We start from the raw sequence: 19,342 nt of genomic DNA on the forward strand, positions 1-19,342 counted from the left end.
GTTAAACAGCTGTTGGTTTGTCATGTGGGCTGCCAGCAAACATTACTACTGCCCATGCACAAAAACACCATGTGCTCCCTGCACACGATTCTCAGTGTTGGAAGAAGCATCTACTAACCACGTCTATGCACTCAGAAATACACATTTAAACCTGATTTTTCATGTAGATGGTTTTTTAAAAGCACAGATAGATTTGGAAAGGGCATGAACAGACTTATGAATGAAAGCGTGTGAAAGTGACACAGACCTAAAATAGACTGACCCACCCTACTTCTCAAGAGGAAAGATTGATAAATCCCTGTGATGTTTCTGTAATATCTACAAATATAGAAACAGGGAGTAGCAAGCTGGAATTTTTAACATTAGCTTTATTTCACAAGATGTACATACTGCTTAATCTCAATGCACTTGCCAAATAATGCACAAACCCAAAAAGGAGCTATCCTTTGAAATTTGCACTTATCTGAAGTTTGCAATGCAATTAAAACTGCACAAATCTTGAATCAGCCACCAGGTACCCTACCACAAAAACATTGGACGACCAACCCCAATCAATTTGGGAAGGAAAGTCTTCACATTTGTGCCTCTCTAAATGCGCAATCCAACATTTTTCAGTAGAGGATGGCCTTATCTGTATATCCATCACATACGATAGAATATCTACATCCCATTACAACGCTTCTCTGTATTTGTCAACGTACAACAGATGGCACCTTTCTGGGATCATCTGTGTGAAATTAAATTTGTGGGATCCTAGTTTCATCGCTTTACACCTCTCCTGATTCAAATTTGAAAATCCGAGTCTAATTTGAAAGCCACCTGGAAAAGCACCATCAAAGATTTCAAACAATACTCTAGCAAGCAAGTTTATTGCGACATGGCAAAACGATTGCACTGTTGCATTCTTACACCATTGTGAATGCATAGCAAATGAGCGCACGTTTTAATGGCACTCTCATGAATCATTCAGGAGTGGAGTTGCCTGCGATTTACTTTGAGGAGTTCCTGCTTTTAAATAGCTCCAGGGTGGGAAATATAGAGGCAAGTGTGTAGCAAGCAGAGGCTGTACATGGGCAGGCAAGGAATTTATCCTCTTATGGTTCTGGAACAGTCTTCCTATCTGCTTTTGTTCCTTATGTAGAATTAGAGGAACCATGCAGAAGATATGCGAAGGTCTACCAAGGCTGTGTGCATGTATTACCGTACCCAAGGTCAGAAAAAGCATGAAAACCTTGCACTCAAGGCAATATTCAGTTTCCGGAAAATTTCAGCTTTCATTAAGTGTTTCTAACAGGGAAATTCTGCCCCTTATGGCTGCAAAAAGATATTTTCAGACATGTATGGATCCTGGCTTTGTATTTAAAGAACTAGCAGCTTTATTGGCACTAAATTATGCACAGCAAGGATCTAGAAACCTCCCCATTATCCTTCCAGGCAACAACAGTTGCTGGAAGATAAACAAGACAGGATGCTCATAGAGAAAAGTAGTCCCACCAGATCCAGTTGGCTTAAAATCTTGCTCAAAACAAAAATGCCATGACCTCAAAGTTTCCCTGCCGCTCATATTTGGGGCCTTATCAGCCAGGGGTGCATTCCACCCAGAAAAATATGTGCATGTTCCTCCATGTTGACTGAGATGTAGTGGTAGACACAAGAAGTGAGTCCTTTTCAGTCCTGACTCCATAGCTGTGGAATGGTCCTCCTCAATGAAACCACTCTAACCCCATCATTACATGCATTCTGCCCTGTGGTTAAAACCAGGCTTTGTGGGGAGCTCTCTGGGGAAAGACGGTGTCTATTGTGACTTGTCATCTACTGCAATTATAGTAATTTCGCTGTTTTCTGTCTCATTGCGCTATTTTACTGTGTTTTCATGCTATTTGTTTTAAATGTGCTGCTCTTAGCTGCCTTGGGCCTTGAACAGACAGTTTTAAACCAATAAATACATTTTAACCTAGCATAATGTTCACAATCTTCCCAGCACCACCCAACTCAGCAATTCAAACGGACTCAGGTTCTTCATTACATAACAAAACTCCTCTCCCCTTTCAGCATTATGCTAAACAGAGGTGTTTTCGTGGTAAAATCAACTGTGACCTGTCAGATTATTTCACTTCCTTTCTAGGATATTTAAAGTGCGAGCTGGTACATGTCTACTTAGTTCAATTAACTTACTCCCAGGTAAATGTGCACAGGTATGTTTTAAGTTTTCAGTAAAATTCATGGTGGTCGTCTGAATAGATTTCTGGGTGTCGAGAAGTGAAGTTTCAGACAGTGCTCTGAGCATTTCACTGCATCACTAGCAAAACCCTAGGACCCAAACTCTGAAATATGAAAGAAGTAAGTAAACAAAGCAGAAATGCACAAAATAAGCATGTTTACATACATTTGCTTACTTTGCACAGGTTGTTGAATTCAGCTCTTAGTGCAGAATCTGGAAACTGCCTTGCACCAGCTCAAAGTGTTTGTCCATCTAGCCTAGTATCTCTGGCAGCAACTACCCAGGGTCTTAGGCAAAAAAAGATATTTCCTGCCAAATGATCATTGTAACTGGAGAAGCCAGGGATTGGAGACTTCTGCATAATGCTCTAGCACTGACCTATGACTACTTCCTAAAAGTCTTAAAGATTAAAGAACAATAATTGTATTGTAAATAAACACAGCCCTAAACGTCACCCTTAATTAAAGCAAAACAAAACATAACTGTTCTTACCTGTGGTGTGACTGTGCGGAATCCTTCAAAGCACGGAAGTGAGGGGAAATGAAATCCTGTTTTCCATCACAGCCTTTTCATGAGACTCTGTGGGTGTTGGATAGGGGGAAAGGACAACGTTAACAGTGAAGGAAGCTTTTGTCTCCCAAGGACAGCACATAATACAGGATGCTGATGGAAGTTGGGTGTGTAGCCCCGTATACCTCGTATGAATAAAGACACTGTTTAACAATTCATCCATGTGAAAAAATGCACCTGCCAATGCTTCCAAGGAGCTGAGGCAGATAGTCGTGACATAAAATCTGGCAAATCGCGGGGTCTAGATGGCATCCGCTCAAGAGTTCTCAAAGAACTCAAACGCGAAATCGCTGATCTACTACCAGAAACATGTAACTTGTCCCTCAGATTAGCCTCCATAACCTGAGGACAGGAAAGTAGCCAATTCGACACCAGTTTTTAAAAAGGGATCCAGTGGGGGAATTCTGGAAAATACAGGCCGGTTAGCAAAGCATATGTCCCGGAAAATTGGCAGAAAGCATTGTTAAAGATAAAATAACCAGACGTATAGAAGAACAAGCCTTGCGGAAGTACAGTCAGCATGGCTTCTTCAAGGGGGTTTTGCAAGGGAAGTCCTTCCTTATGAACCTATTAAGAGTTTTTTTGAGTGCATCAACAAGCAGGGAGGCTTGCCTGGCGCCTTCATTACATATCTTTTGGCGCCAGGTATAAACATTTCTCTGTAATCAACCCTTTGGCTGATTGACATGGCCTTTAAAATGTGTTTGTGGGAGGCGGGTGTCGGGGAACTGCCATCGGCTCAGAGGCGAGAGGGGGAAGGGCAGATGGATTACAGAGAGCCTCCAAAGATCGTGGGAAGCAGCACTTCCTCAGGGGAGGAAGGAAGCCCCGCCTCTAGTGGGGAAGAGCTGGAGGGCTCGGAAGATGCAAGAAAGAGCCAAGACACCATGCCTGAGCAAAGAAGGGAGGAGGGAGGTCCTCCTTTACCCAAGCCTTCCCTGCGCAGTAGACTTTCGCGCAGAGAGGGGAGGCGTCGGCTGGGGATCAAGAGTCTACTCTGCTGGGGAAAGTTTAAGGACCACCCACTCTCAGATTTTGCTAGTGTCTAAGCAAGACATGGAATAGAGGCGTTCTGCATTGTAAATGTTTTTGCACCAATAATAAAGCCTTTGAAAAGACCAGTGAGGGATCTCGCTTGATTGCTCTCGAGCAACCACACCAATAGGCATAACAGCGGGGTTATTGGTTTGTTTTCATTTATTATATATTTTGTGTTCTCTTATTATGTTGTAGACTTCCCTGTGATCTTTGGATGAAGGGTGGTATACAAGGGTGGTATAAATAAAGATATAAGCAGGGGGTTTTTTCAGCCAGAACTCACCTTCACTGAGTTCCAGCACCTCTTTGGTGCATTCTGGCACCTCTTTAGTGCTGCATTCCTTCCTTGGGGCTGCGCAGCTGGCAGCATGGCGCTCATGGCTGCACAGTGGAGGCAGCAGTTGGCATGATGCTCGTGGCTGTGTGTCAGAGACGGCAAGCATCACAGTGATCGGGGCAGCGCAACAATTGGTGTGGCGGAGTCTGAGGGCAGTGGCATAAGGCAATGGGATTTATTTTGCCATTTTGATGGCGCTGAAAGTGGATGTGGGCGGGTGCTCCCCCTAAACACAAGTCCCGGCACCTCTTTTTCTATTTTAAAAGCCCTGGATATAAGTGTATTTGGACTTCTGAAAAGCTGTCAACAAGGTACCTCACCAAAGAATCCCGTGAAAGCTTAGCAATCCTTGAATAAGAGGAGAGGTCCTTTAGCAGATTAGGAATTGGTTAAGTAGCAGCAAGCAGTGAATAGGAACAAATGGAGAGTTCTCCAAATGGAGAGATATACAAAATAGAGTCCCTCAAGGATCAGTATTCTGTGCTTTTAACTTGCTGATAAACATTCAAGAGTTAGGGATGAGTGACAAGGTGGCCAGGTTTCCTGATGACCCTAGAGTGTTCAGGGTTGCTCAAACGAAAGGGATTGTGAAGAGCTGCAAAACTACCCCTCCAAACTGAGTGAACAGGAGGTGAAATGGCAAATGCAGTTCAATGGAAGCGTGTGCAAAGTGATGCAGCTCAGTGCAAAAAATAAATAAATGCTAAATTCACATATACGTTCCTGGGGTCTGAACCGGCAGTGACTGATCAGGAACAAGACCTAATAAAATGTTTATCAGGTACCCAATTGATCTAAGAGATTTAGGAGTTGGAGGCAAACGACATTTTCAGGGTCACAGGTTTCTCCCCTTCCCTGATGCTGAAGGAGTACCAGGTTGGGCAAGGATACAGAAGACAAAACTGGGAGGACCAACAGACTGACTTAACATCAGGTGCCTCCTTCCTATTGGCCATTACTGTTTCTAGTGTTGGGAGGGCTGAACACCACATTGAAGTTTAGCTGCCATGCCATTTTTGCCTGTCCTCCGCCAGTACCACTTCCTGGACAGCTCGTGTGGGAGCAGGTTTATCTGGTGACAGCCTCATGGAGTTCTGGGGTTCTTCAAGGGGCCAGAGACTTATCTCCCCTTGCAATCTCACCAAAATAGCTAATGACTAAAGATCCAGCTATACAGAGGAGGCAGCAAAATACAGTGTCATATTTGCGATATTAGCAATCAGTGTGAACTGTTTTAGAAGAGGATACAGACACGTCTCAGCTTGGATGTGGAAGAAAGGGGTGGGGAGACCCTAAATGATCCTGTCCTTCTCTTTTAAGGACAAACATTCCAGCTAGAGCTGAACAGGACATCAGACACTGTCAAAGAGAAAAGGGCATGGCATTAAACAATCCATGTTAGATATTGCAGTGTAGGGTCGGTGTGCCTTTTTCTAAAGTTAATTCAGCGCCCCCCTCTCTGCCCACGGATAACAATATAGTTTTGCCACCTATTTTCATGTCCAGAGATGCAGGCTATAGAGCTGCATTTTTTTAAGAAAGCCTCAAAGTCTACTTAGCTCTTCCCAATTTTCCAGAATCACAGTGAAAGCCTCCCTAGGAGACTTCATACTTCTGATTTTTTTCTTAGCTTTCATTATTTCTAAATGAACCAATAAGACAGTTTACACAAACAGCAGATCATATGACAGACTATTCTTGGACTGCATTACTCCAGACGACGACTGGGGAAAATTACATTTTTTAAAAAAAATCAGAGGGAAATATTGCAACCTAGCCTTCTCCTTGATATTGTAGAGATGTTTTGCTTTTGTTTTTCAGAGGGGACATTCAAACACTCAGCTGCAGCCTAGGGGCTATAGACCAGGAATGATTTGATCAGGTTTTTTAAAGGTGTTTTTTTGTTGTTGTTGTTTTTTGTATACACTAGGCCTCAATAAAATCCACTAGTGTAGATTATTAGCTTTATGAGTGTATCTGGATACAAGTGCTCTCTTTCTTTTTATTCAGGGTTGTAGTCCAGTTACTGTCAGATCCTGAGATTTATCTCTGATGTCACCATGTCCTAAAGAACAATCAAAAGCTAAAGTTTGGCGAGTCAGATGTCCTGCTGTACGTGTGTTACGTTATCCAACAGAAATGTGTGAAATTGGCAGCCATAAGAGAAACTAAGCTGTGCTAGTCAATGCAGTGCCCATTAGCTGGGTTCAAACTGTGTTAGGGCTGCCATACACCCAGATTTCCCTGGACATTACCGGGATTTCTAAGGTGGACATCTGGGGGGAATTTCTGAAAGGTGGTGCTTTGTCCTGGATCTTCAGCAAGCCATTCGAAAATTGCACTTTTTTTTTGGCGTTGGAGGGGGAGCTCAAGGAGTCTGTCTAAAAAAAGCTCAACAGTCCTGAACTGTGTTGATGCTGACAACCAATGCCTTCAGTGAAGAAATGGGTACGTTGTTTGGGGCTATTTGATGGTAAAGGGAAAAAAATAAAAGGACCCCCTGGACGGTTAAGTCCAGTCAAAGGCGACTATGGGGTTGCAGCGCTCATCTCGCTTTCAGGCCAAGGGAATCAGCGTTTGTCCACAGACAGCTTTCTGGGTTATGCAGCCAGCATGACTAAACTAAACCGCTTCTGGCACAACAGAACACTGTGATGGAAACCAGAGCACATGGAAATGCCGTTTACCTTCCCACCGCATCTATTTGATGGACATGTTCGCTGCACATTTTGCAATGAAAGCTGTAAAGAGCTCAGGGGAAACAAATGTCTCCAAAGACAAGGAGAGGTGAAATGGACTGAGAAGCTGTGACTGGCCAATGTGTGGTGTGTGTTCATCGGATTACAGACACGAGCCTTCTCTTCACACTTAGTGCTGAACCACCATATGGTAGGTAACTTTCTACAGCAGAAAGCGTGACTTGTGCAGGGGCGAAGAACCAGTGACCCTCCCAGATGTTGTTGGACTACAACTCCCATCATCCATGCTGCCTGGGGGCTGATGGCAGTGGGAGCTCAGCAATATCTGGGAGGGTCACAAGTTTATTAGGTCCATTTGAAGAACATATTCAATATAGGGATTTCTGACATTTGGCATGAGACAGGTCTAGAAAAGAGGAAGAAATGAAAGCAATCTATATTTATTCACCCTTTAATTTTAGAGATCGCCAGAACGACTTGCTGTGTCTTTCATATTTTCCTTTCTGGAAATATTAATGGCATTTCCAGCAAATATTTATAACAGACTTTTAAAAAAAGTATATTGAAATATGCAGCTGTCTCATTAATAATACTCTGCTTCCATCCCAGCACCACAAAATGATTGACACAATCAAGACATTCTCTCCTTTGGAGTTTTGCTGAGAGTTTGGGAATTCTTTCCTCTCACTTTGCATAGAATGTGCTCATGGAGGGATAAATTGAATAGCTTGCCTATAACAGATCTGTGTTTCGGTTTATCTGTGCTTTCTTTTGTAAAGGACCAGCACTAAAAGCTTGTCACATAGGAGGGTTTTGAAGGGTGCGCATACCCTGACAGGTGTTTGTAAATAAAAGAATCATATTTTATTACTGGAGTGCATTTAGGCAGAGCAGCAGATAAAAACACAATAGATGGATGGATCATTGTTTGCACTGACCTTTGGTTAAACGAGGGTCTATGCAGGTAAACAAAATATCCAGATAACAGCAAGATATCACAAATCAAAGACACAAAAGAGCAGCACCCATCTTAAGAACAGAGGTGAGGACAAGTTCAAAAGCAATATAGACAAAAACATTTTCTGTGAGGCAAGATCTACAATGTGGAGGGGGAAGTTAATCACTTTTGAAAGGGGGGTCACTGCATAAAAGACCCTGCAGCTCTCAGTAGAAATAGAAGGGGTGCAGGAATAGGCTGTGCATCAGCTGATCTTAGTACCCAGGGAGGTAGATGTGCGAGAAGGCACAACCACAGATATTGCAGCTGCATGAGCATTCAGGACAAGCACCCTAAAGGTAAGCCCAGGCACCCTGAATCAGGCCCCAAAATAAAACAAAAACAGGCATCACATTATGGCCTAGATGACTGGGGACCTTAACAGCTGAGCATAGGAGAGTAATAGATTTTGATCTGCAAGACTCGAGGGAATGTCAGATTCAAACTAACAGATTTCTCATGCAAGAGGACCTGAGGTACTTTTTGATACCCAGCGAAACATTAACACCTATGCATAAATTAATGAGGTCTGCCTTGTTACATCAATCAGCAGTGACAGGCAAGTAGATGAGAAAGAAAAGCCCAGGGGAAAATGTGGCAGAGGCGAAGCTGGGTGGTGGAGGGCCGCTGACAATTTAGATGTCAGATTTGGGAAGTTAAAGAAGCAAACGGATACCTATTCCACAAGAATACTAGAAATCTGCCTGCTCCATTGATTCCTTAAATGCAAGTTCCAAGCTAGTGCTGTGTGTGTGTGTGTGTGTGTGTGTGTGTGTGTGTGTGTGTGGATCCATCATGCAGAGGAGGGAAATGCCTAATCCATTCCCTTTTCCACACAATCAATCTCCTCCAGGATCTAATGGGTTACAAGAACCCATTCCCGAGTTGAGTAAGTATGTCTGAATAAGTCTGGTCCCCAGACAAATGTGTGGGGAGGGGGAAGCAGCAGGAACAAGGGATGCTATATAGCAGAGCCACAGGGGCCATGTGATTGTGTGGTCTGTGAGTCCATGAACAAAAATACTATGTTTGGTCTCCTTATTTCATTTGTCCATCCATGAAGCTAGCTCTAACAGCTTACAGACTAGGAAACCAGTAAACCACAGAATTTGCCCAACGAAGGTTGCTTTCTGTTTTAAGGCATCTTCGTCCTAAACTTGCTCATCTCTGGGCACATCTACCCTTCTGCTTGCCCCCTGTGTAGAAAGAATGGGTCCAAGTAGTCTTCTGCTTGCCCCTCACTTTCCAGTCCCGGGCCTGAGAGGTTTTTGCCTTTGCGCTGCGACCTTCTGCTGGAAAGCCCTCTAAACTGGAGCAAATGTCAATCCAGAGAAAACCATATTGACGTTGGCCCCGATTCAGTGGTAAACAGTTGGTATTCCTGGAGGGAAGCATCAGGGCAAGTGGGAGTGGCAGCCAGGGCTTCCAGTTCCACCAAAGTCCTGACCTGTGCTTTGCTCCTCTGCTTCAAGATTTCATCATTCATACCTAGCAAGGCCAGGCAAAAGCTTCATCTGGCCAATATATATTAAGAGAAATTTGCGCTAAAAATCTGGTGAATTTTCACGAGGACTTGCTTCCCCCCGCCAAAAAACTGATGTAGTAAATTTCAGATAGGAAGACCGAAAACACAAGCTTGATCAACTCACTCGTCCCTATTTGAGGAAGGGTAACTAACGTATCTCTGCACATCATTCACAATTTCCTAAACTTCAGGGGCTTCTGCTCTTATTGTAGAATCTCACCAGTGAAGATCAAATAGCTATTGGTGGCCAATGCTACAAGCAGAGAAGATATCAATCTTCATGAGTGGTTTGTCTCTGAAAATAACAGCAGGCCAAATGAATAGCAGAACGGGCGGAATAAAACACTTCTCTCCTCTTGAAAATCAATGGTGTCAGATAGACATAAAGCCTTAAGATCAGTGTACACTCCGAGGCTTAATTAGAAGTCAAACATTTGTCTAGGAAATATCAATGACCAGTCTGTGTAAATGGCTGACTATTGTATCCTCTCTGCACTGCAAACCAACCAACCAACCAACCAACAAATGCTGGTTTAAAACAGACAGCTTTTTACAAATGATAGTCGATAGTAGATAGGTGTTAAAAGGTCAAGGATTGGCTTGAACAGTAATAGGTTTTGATTTTTCGATGGACATCTAGGAAAGTCTCTATGCCGAACTAAAAGAGCAAGCAATATGTGTGTGGCTTGCACACTAATCCTTGCCTCCCAGTTCTCAGGTTCTTACTATAAGAAAGGACTTACCAATCACTCAGCATGTGCCCAAGCAATGTTCTCCTGACTGTTTGGTTTCCCCTAAAAACGCACACAATGTTATGCTGTGGCTGCACATTGCAAAGTAATAGAGAGCAAGCTGCCTTTCGGGAAAGATGTGTTATTATGACTTAAATTCCAAGAAATCCCAGGACTTAAGATCAGCCAAGACACACACATGGATCTAAAGAACACATGGTAGCCTTGATCACTATGTTCACATCCTCAATCAAACGAGCCTGAAATGATCCAAGCAATGGCAACAGATGTCATAGGTGACAAGTGAAAACCCCTTTACCAGCAAGATTTTGAAAAAAAAGCACCACAGTGACTTCAAGAGGCTTCACAAGCTGGTAGATCTTCCTTCTCACCCCTTGGAAAACATCAGGTGGATGGAGTGGAGAGGAATGATTTATTGGTCGTTACCGCCACCACTACATAGACCTGCGTATAGCATGGCTGGCCATATTTAGTATGTGTCTTACAGCACGTGGGCAGATAAGGCTGCCTCCCTATCTATTTCATTGCTCTCATTGTGTAGAATCAAAGAATTGGAGGTGATGCTTTTAGTCCATCTGGTCCAAACTCCTTCTTGATGCAGGAAGTCCAGAGCTAGAGTATCCCCAAGGGGTGGGGGAGGAGAATGGTGTCAGTTTTGCTGGTCAACCACCCATTCCACATCAGAATTATCTCAGAGTTATCTTTGGCATCTGCTCTACATCACTTCAGTACAGTTCCAGAATGAACAAGACTCCAAACTTTTTGGGATGGCCAACCACAAAATTAATCTTGCATGTTCTTTAGTGCACATGGCAGGGAGGGCATTAGAAGTAATAGTAGACCTTTGTGCATGTTTGCAAGAGGAAAGATGGAAAGGCTGCCTATTACAGCAGCTCCCCGGCTCAAGTAAACCAACTGGCTTTGAAGGCTAACAGAAAGCTACAGTTGAAAAAGGCCCCTGAATGAAACCTTTATTGTTTAAAAACATCACAGGTAAAGTTCCATTATGGTGCAAGAGAGAGTTGTGACATACAACATAACTCTGGTTATAACAGATGCTTCGATTCAACAGATACCCATGACATCTGTGCGAGACAACTACATTCCAAGCAACAATCCAATCCTGAGTGATTGTGTTAGCTGGGGAAGATTTTCTCAATAACAATATAATATAGTTTGAGTGTTGCATGCCTCCCCCCCCCCCCACAGATTAAGATAGCAATCCCATGTACACCAACTTGGGTGTAAGCATAATTGATCTCAATGGGACATACTCCAGAGTAAACATTTGTACAGTTCAGAAGATGCTGGAAAAGTGTAAATGTCTCAGGGATTCAAGTCTCAGTTAAATCAAGTGAGCTAAAGGCCTGAGGTCACTTTCATGTGTACCAAGAAGGCTTTCAACAAGTTAAACCTCTGGTAGCTTTTGGGGGGTGATGGGTGTGTGCCCTCTTTGTCCAAGCTGGAAAACTGTCAGAGAGGACTTTCAAATATCACCAATAGAAAACGAAGCAGATGGAAATGTTGATGCCATTGGGAGGAATTTTCCTGAGGTCAGACTTTTTGATGAAGCATCTAGATAACAAGCAAGGACATTTCACTCAACTGGATGTCCTCCTTTCCATCTAAAGCTTTTTATCCCATTGTTATATTATGAAGCAAGAAGCTTCACTTCTTGTGAATTAATCTCCAAATGGTGTCCTTCACTACTATCAAAACATGCTGTGAACGTATCATTAGATTTGACTAACTGAGCAAAACATCAGCCTTCAAGGTTATGCATCAGGCTGCTGCCTACTTTTAAAAAACGCCTGTTGAAATGTTTCCCTTACTCTCCTGTTAAAGCAGAATTTACTAGCCCTCTCCAAGCATTCCTAATGGGAAAAGGAGATTAAAGGGGCTGTGAAGTCCTGTGTGTCCATTAACTAGACATCATTCCCAGACGCAGAGAGGTGGACACCATCTGGTCTAAAAAGAGTCTCTTTGCCAAATAGGAATCCTGGCCTAAGAATGTGAAACAATCTTTTCGTCTTAGGGCTTATCCACACTTCCACTTGTTCCACTGCTTTCCCTGAGGAAAACTGCTCTTCAGATCTCAATTGGAACAAATGGCAATTCAGGTTTTCTCCAGAATGATGTTGGCTCAAAAGAGCTAAAGAGTGGGTTTCCCCTGGGAAAAGAGCAGGGCAAGGGGGAAACTGCTTTGAACCATGCTTGGAAAGTGCAAATCAAGTAGAAGACTTCTAGAAAAGCATGGGAAGGCTGAACGAGCCCTTAATCAGACTACAAATATACATGCATTTTAAGGGTTGCAAGTTTTAACCCATTTAATTTGCAGAGCCACAAACAAACTACTGGGATTTTGGCGCCATTTAAAGTCTCATCATTTTGCTAAAGTCTTTTGGGGGGAACTGAAAATGCCCATGTGAGACCAGCTGAACATAAAGTTACAGTTTGCTTCAGTAATTTGGTTGGCTTATGGTGTTTCTTACTGCATGTTTTTAATGTGCCAACTGTAAAGCTGTCCCGGGATCCTGAAACAAGAAAGGGAGAACGAAAAAAATGAAAGAAAGATTTGCAGTGCAATCCTACCACGTCTTCCCAAGAAGTAAGTCCTATTGAATTCACTGGGGTTACTCCCAGGTATGTGAGGTTAGGATTGCAATCTCAGCTGATGAATTTTAATAAGTGGGGGAGGGATTTAAAAATAGGTACTGGCTGTGGTTGAATGTTCAAGTGTGTTGATGCATTGGTAAATGAAAAGAAGACATCCATGATGGTGCTCCTACTAAACATGAACAAAAATTTCCACCCTCCAGCACCTTAAAAAGGGCACTTTTGTTGAATATATAAATTGTATTTGAATTTAATTAAATTCACCAGCTTTAATACTACATCATTAATTAATGCTACATAGATCTTAGGTGCAGCGTATGCATGTGGGTGTATTGATGTATGCTGTAGCATAAATTATTAGATCAAGCCATCTTTGCTAACAAATCACAAGGGAAAGAGTCCCATGAGCATGATAGCTGCACATTTCACTTAGCAGCATAAACTCTTCACATACCACCGATTTCATCTGACCTGGTTACTTGGGAAGATAAACAGCACAGCACAGTTTGTTCTGGACCCCCTGATTTCACTCAAGAGCCTGTGCCAACCTGGTTGTTTCTTAATCATGTGCACAAGGAGGAAGGGGCGTATCCGATTATGCACAACCTTGTGATAGTTTGGCACACAAGACTTTTGTGCCTGTTTCCTGGAGCACCAAGTGCTGCTGTCTGCAACAGACACACACTGTTTACTGCTCTAGGAAGTTTGCATAGGCTTCCTTTACATCCTTGTTACTGAGGCAGAAAATACTATAGAATTCCCATTATCTCTGTCCCTCGATATTCAGATTTCACTGTGTTCCCCCAGTGTATTTAACCACTCAGCCATAACGATAATACTGGAGGCCTTATCAGAAACAACCGTGCTTCATACAATGCAGCTGATTTTTCTTCTGCTCTTTCTACATTTCGGTCTCCTGTGTGTTATCTCGGTTAGCAGGCCTTCGGGCCACGCAGGGTAGAAACTTTGGATTATGTTCTCAGTTCTGCTGTTGTTATACCCACTGGACATCATAATCTATGTAAATAGCACTCTTATTTATTATCCAAATGGCTAATGCAGCAAATCATTTACGCCCTCCCGGCTATTAGGCTAAATGGCTGAGCTGAGTTAAAGAGATACGGTTTCCCTGTAGTTCTTGGTTTCCCTTTCTTTCTCTAAGGCTTCCTTGGAATTTATCAAGCATTTCTCAAGTAAAACCTGACCAAGCTCAGGTAGAACCAATCCTGCACGTTGCAGAGACACCAGCTGAGCTTTGCACTGATTGGCTGTGGGCTTGTAACATCATAAACACGCCTCTCTTGGAGCGAGGGGTGTCAACTTGAATAAAATATTCCAGGTAAGCCCCACCCCTCACAATCGATCACATGACACAATGCACAAACACCATTTGTACGGGAATGCCCATCAACTTTGTGGGTGCCCAGCCCCCTCAAATATTTTATTGTGGGGGTCGAAGCCCCCATGGCCCCTAGGAGTTGGTTCCTATGCTTGGGGCATGTTTTGCAAATCCTTAAAAATGTAGCAGTTTGTGTTTAATGGCTGCTGAACAAAACCCAAAAGCTGCAATCCTAAAGGGGGAGGGGGAGGAACCAAAGGCAGTTGAAGGGCCTCACCCAGACCCCTGCTGAGCTGTCCAATGTACCTTAGATATCCATCTGTGAAAGTGCTATGATGAATTCTTACAAAAGTGTTGATTTTTAAAAGTCTGCTTCCTTGTTTCCCGTAAGAGATCATTCGCTTGGGCGGGGAGCGCTTAGCAATGTGTGGGGCATATTTGGGGTTTTTTATGTGAGAACTGTGCATGACTACCCAGACCGAAGAGAATTTAGATGTTGCGGCTTATGATGAATGCTACAAGGCAAGTTTGCGCAACTTTATTGCTCATGCCTCTGGAATGCAATTGTGGGTGTTGCTCAACACGTGGCTAGGTGTGTGAAAAGCACTGTTCTGGACACTTTAAAAGAGATGGAAGCAATTGAGAAACTGTAGGGGGAAATGTGGTCTTGTTCACAACATGGGCGAGGATGGGTCTCTTATATCAAAAAGTTGTAGAAGACTTGATTCGCATCGTTCCCCTTTAATGAGTTAATACAGTGTGCCCTAAGCACGGTACATGAGCTCCTTTATGCTGCCTGCTCTTGCAACAGATGGGGTTTGGTGGCTTTGCTGCCAGTCAGAGTAAAGAACAGCAGGCTAAACCGATCAATGGTCTGAATCAGAATAAGGCAGCTTCATATTGGAGCTTCAGATCCTGCTTCCTGGAGGAAGCAAAGTCTTAAGAGAGGTCTTTCCCATTGTTATAGCAAAGCACAAGGATCCCTTTCTCCCATTCCAAATAGTAATAACAAAGGCAAGAGATTGCTTTAGAAATCTGAACTTTACTCAGCGTACTGAATAGTGCCTTCATCTGGCAGAACACCTGCAAAGTAAATATTGTAGTATACTTTCATACGAGCCAATATTTACATGCCAGCTATGAGCCACTCCAGCTGTATTGCACGTAGGGTAGGAAGAAGAAAGTATGTTTGCTTAGTATCAAAATGCTTGCTAAAGGTAAAGGTACCCCTGCCCGTACGGACCAGTCTTGCCAGACTCTAGGGTTGTGCGCTCATCTCACTCTATAGGCCGGGAGCCAGCGCTGTCCGCAGACACTTCCGGGTCACGTGGCCAGCGTGACAAGCTGCATCTGGCAACGCAGCGCAGCACACGGAACGCCGTTTACCTTCCCGCTGGTAAGCGGTCCCTATTTATCAACTTGCATCCGGAGGTGCTTTCGAACTGCTAGGTTGGCAGGCGCTGGGACCGAACAACAGGAGCGCACCCCGCCGTGGGGATTTGAACCGCCAACCATACGATCGGCAAGTCCTAGGCACTGAGGTTTTACCCACAGCACCACCCGCGTCCCCAAAATGCTTGCTACTCTGGTGTAAAACCATGGCAGTAGAGTTCTTTCCAACCTTACCAAAGAGAAGAAAGGCCTCTTTGTTTTTGCGTATGACCAATGAATGATACCAAAGTCACACCGGTACAAAAGGTCATTCTACATAGGAGATGGATAGTGCAAATGCCTATAAGGTCACATCAGACCTGCCCCAAAGTGGAAGCACCAACTTCGACTGCCACACTGCCAGAGATGACCTGAAGTCTCAAGGTTTGCCTGCCCACGGGGCAAACAGTTGAATCCCCAGGTGGGTGAGAGTTCTTTGAGAGAAAGACAGAATATGAGGGACTGTGTGTGCAGCTTGCAAGCTCCCCCGCTAATCACCCAAGGAAAAACTGTTGCTCCTAAGGGTGGAGGAGTATGAAATACAGTAAGCCTGCAGCTGGTGTGAGGGTTACGTTTAGACTGATTGTGCCTAAAGTCAAAACTGCACATAGTCAAAAGAAGTGACAGAGTGCTGGGCTTGGACTAAGGCAAATTGAATGCAGGTTCTGCTCAGCCATTAAACTCTCTGGGCAACCTGAGATCAATTGCTATTTCCCACCCTGGCTTACATGTCAGAAGTATTGTGATAAGAACTCCTGAGATTCTTGGAGAAAGGATGGGATACAATATAATATACAATGGTACCTCTGGTTACAAACTTAATTCGTTCCGGAGGTCTGTTCTTAACCTGAAACTGTTCTTAACCCGAAGCACTACTTTAGCTAATGGGGCCTCCTGCTGCTGCAGCGCTGCCGGAGCCCGATTTCTGTTCTTATCCTGAAGCAAAGTTCTTAACCTGAAGCACTATTTCTGGGTTAGCGGAGTGTGTAACCTGAAGCGTATGTAACCTGAGGTACCACTGTAATGGGTTATATTGGATGCAATATTTATCCTATTTAAATCAATGACAGTTCTCTTTTTGTTTTGTTTTTTAAATGGATCAGAATGGCACCCCTTTGCATTAACTAATTCATTAATGGTACCTCTGGTTACAAACTTAATTTGTTCCGGAGGTCTGTTCTTAACCTGAAACCGTTCTTAACCTGAGGTGCCACTTTAGCTAATGGGGCCTCCTGCTACCGCCGTGCCACAATTTCTGTTCTCATCCTGGGGCAAAGTTCTTAACCCGAGGTACTACTTCCGGGTTAGCGGAGTCTGTAACCCGAAGTGTTTGTAACTCGAGGTAACACTGTATCTGGAAAGGCTCTTTCTCACAAAAGACTGGGGATGTGTTTTGATACTATTTGACCATTTTGTTTTAACATTGCAGGCCTTTCAGAGAGTAAGAATTCAAAGTTTGTTGGTGGGGAGGAGAATAGGCTCAAGGAGAGGGACTTGGATGCGGCAGATCCACTGAACCATCCTAGAAGACTGGTTGTGTTCTCACGCTAAGCAATCCCACATCTGCAAGAGGCTTAGTCATTGTGGGGTCATTGCTTCAGTCTAGTCTCCAGCCCATGTTGGCCACTGAAGCCATGAATTCCAGAAAGCAGCATCATGAGGGCTTATTTGAAATAACTTCACTGCCTGCAAGGTACATTGCAACCACACACTTCCTCTCCATTTCTGCTGAGTAAATACAGTGGATGATACTTGCAGTGGAGAGGAAATCAGCTCCTGTAAATGAAGTATCATCCTTGAAAAACAGGTTTTGTAGTTTCAACACTGGTATTTTTTTTCCACCTATAAAGTCAGCTGAGCAAAGGAACTTGCCTTTGCCCGTTCGACTGGGAGACATGCCAGGAGGCAGAAAAAGCATTCATTAGTTTAAGGCATCTCCCTTGATTCTCCAAAGTCAGGCTAACTGGTTCAGATCAAGCTGTACCTGTTGCAAATGCAAAAGCAAACTGTGAAAAAGAAATATGAGAAAACCTGTCCCTTTTATAAAAAAAAACAACAACTGGCCATGAAACATTAATGTTCTCAGAAATTGACTGCCAGGCATTATATGGCATCAGGTGTGTGGCTGGTAAAGACACAGATGGCCTGAAAGAGCCTTTTGCACAGCCCATTCCACAGTGCTTTGCAACTTTCATGCAGGACTATGAAACTCCTGACAATCAGTCTATAGGTTAGAGAGTCCCTTATTCTAATGGTTACTTTGAAGTCAGGGGTTTTCTCTCAGGGGTTTCTTCCCTGGCACCTCTGGTGGGAATGTCCCAAAAGTTGCTTTATTCTGGAATGAAAATTATCAGGAGGTGTCAAAGATTATTAAAACACATATCCAGTTGTCCCTGCCAAATAGGTGGACAGATACTATGGAGACATTTTGCCAAAGGGAACTCTTGGCATGGATGCCAGCAGTTGCCAGGATCTCTCTAGCACAACAGCGGAAATCTTTTCAAAAGGTCTGATTATATCCTTGTGGCATAAACATCTCTAGAATTTGGGTATTGCAGGGGGGGGGGAAATAGCACATGAGTTGTGGGTGTCTAAGGGACAGGAAGAGCCCAGATATCTCCTATTCGGTATGGTGGAATTTTATTTCATCTAGTTTCAGATATCTCTCCCCATGATGCATAGATTAGATGTTACATTTTGACATGTTTAGGTTTCGTATGACCAGCCTTTAGCTACATTTATTATAGAATTTTTCTTATTGTTTACTTATCTCTGTGGTTCCATAATAAATTGAAAACCAATATATAGAATATATAGGAACTAGATCATGGCTTGCTCTCTCCCAAATAAAGTGACACCTTAGCCATCTGTTCAGACTATAGTTCCTCCATTTTGGAACCTTCCAGATCTTCTTCAGCCATACATGCTCATTCAACCAGAACTTCCCTTACAGGGCAACTTTTAGTCTCTGGTGAACTATGTCAACAGATCTTTCTTCCCTAGTTGCAGTGTGAAGTGTCATTCTAAAGCCTGAGCAAAGTCTGTGCAACTCAAGTAAATTCCAAAATCTGGCTCTTAAGGCACATGATTCTGGAAAGGTCATTTTTAAAATAATGATTGAGGAGAGATCCGATTCTAATTGTTTTGCAAAATATTTCATGCAACTGAGTCTCAAAGCTGTAATACGCCAGCACAGAAGAACACAATGTACTCAGTGACAGGCTTCAGCACATAACAGAAACACCGGTCGCCTTTGTGGCCAGCTGCACTCAGTGGGATTAATGGTAAGTCTAGGTTTCTGATAGCAAGCAGCAATGAAGCTTGGGAAGAAGCAGTAAAACATCTGGAAACTCTCCCAATTACTTTTGCAACAAAAAGAAAAAGGATATTTGGACAAGAGGAAACCTGTGGCAGTTCACAGCAAGTTCCAGCTCCCAAAGGAAATAATAGCAGTAAACGGGATGGATAAAAAGGTGGTAACACATTTTCACAACTCAGTAGTTTAGGAAATGCTACTGCATTGCACCCAAAAGTACTCATTTGAACAAAAAAAGTAAAATGGGAAAACACTGGAGAAAGCCCCAAGATGCTTCCAGAAAGGTTGTGGTGTTGATGCTCCTCACATATACAAGGTTTTGAAGTGTCAATACAAAAGGCCACTCTACATTTCCCTCCATTTAACATATAACTACCTTTTCTGCTGAAAATGAGCTAAGATTTTTTTTAAAAAAAACAACCTGTTGCCAATGACCTACTTGCAAGAGATGAACAACTCATTTGCAGTATTAAACCCCCATTTTGCAGCACCTCTGTACAG

General features: G+C 43.3%; 1 long non-coding RNA gene across 1 annotated transcript in view; it reads right to left on the reverse strand.

The window, feature by feature from the left end:
• Positions 1 to 2,711: 2,711 nt before the first annotated feature.
• LOC144326497 (uncharacterized) overlaps positions 2,712 to 19,342 on the reverse strand; it is a 47,754-nt gene continuing 31,123 nt past the window's right edge. Inside the window, exon 3 of the long non-coding RNA XR_013391532.1 lies at positions 2,712 to 2,800. This is a non-coding gene — a long non-coding RNA (uncharacterized LOC144326497). The remainder of the gene's footprint in view (positions 2,801 to 19,342) is intronic.

Source organism: Podarcis muralis, unplaced genomic scaffold (assembly GCF_964188315.1).
Source record: "Podarcis muralis unplaced genomic scaffold, rPodMur119.hap1.1 HAP1_SCAFFOLD_78, whole genome shotgun sequence".
Lineage (NCBI taxonomy): Eukaryota > Metazoa > Chordata > Lepidosauria > Squamata > Lacertidae > Podarcis > Podarcis muralis.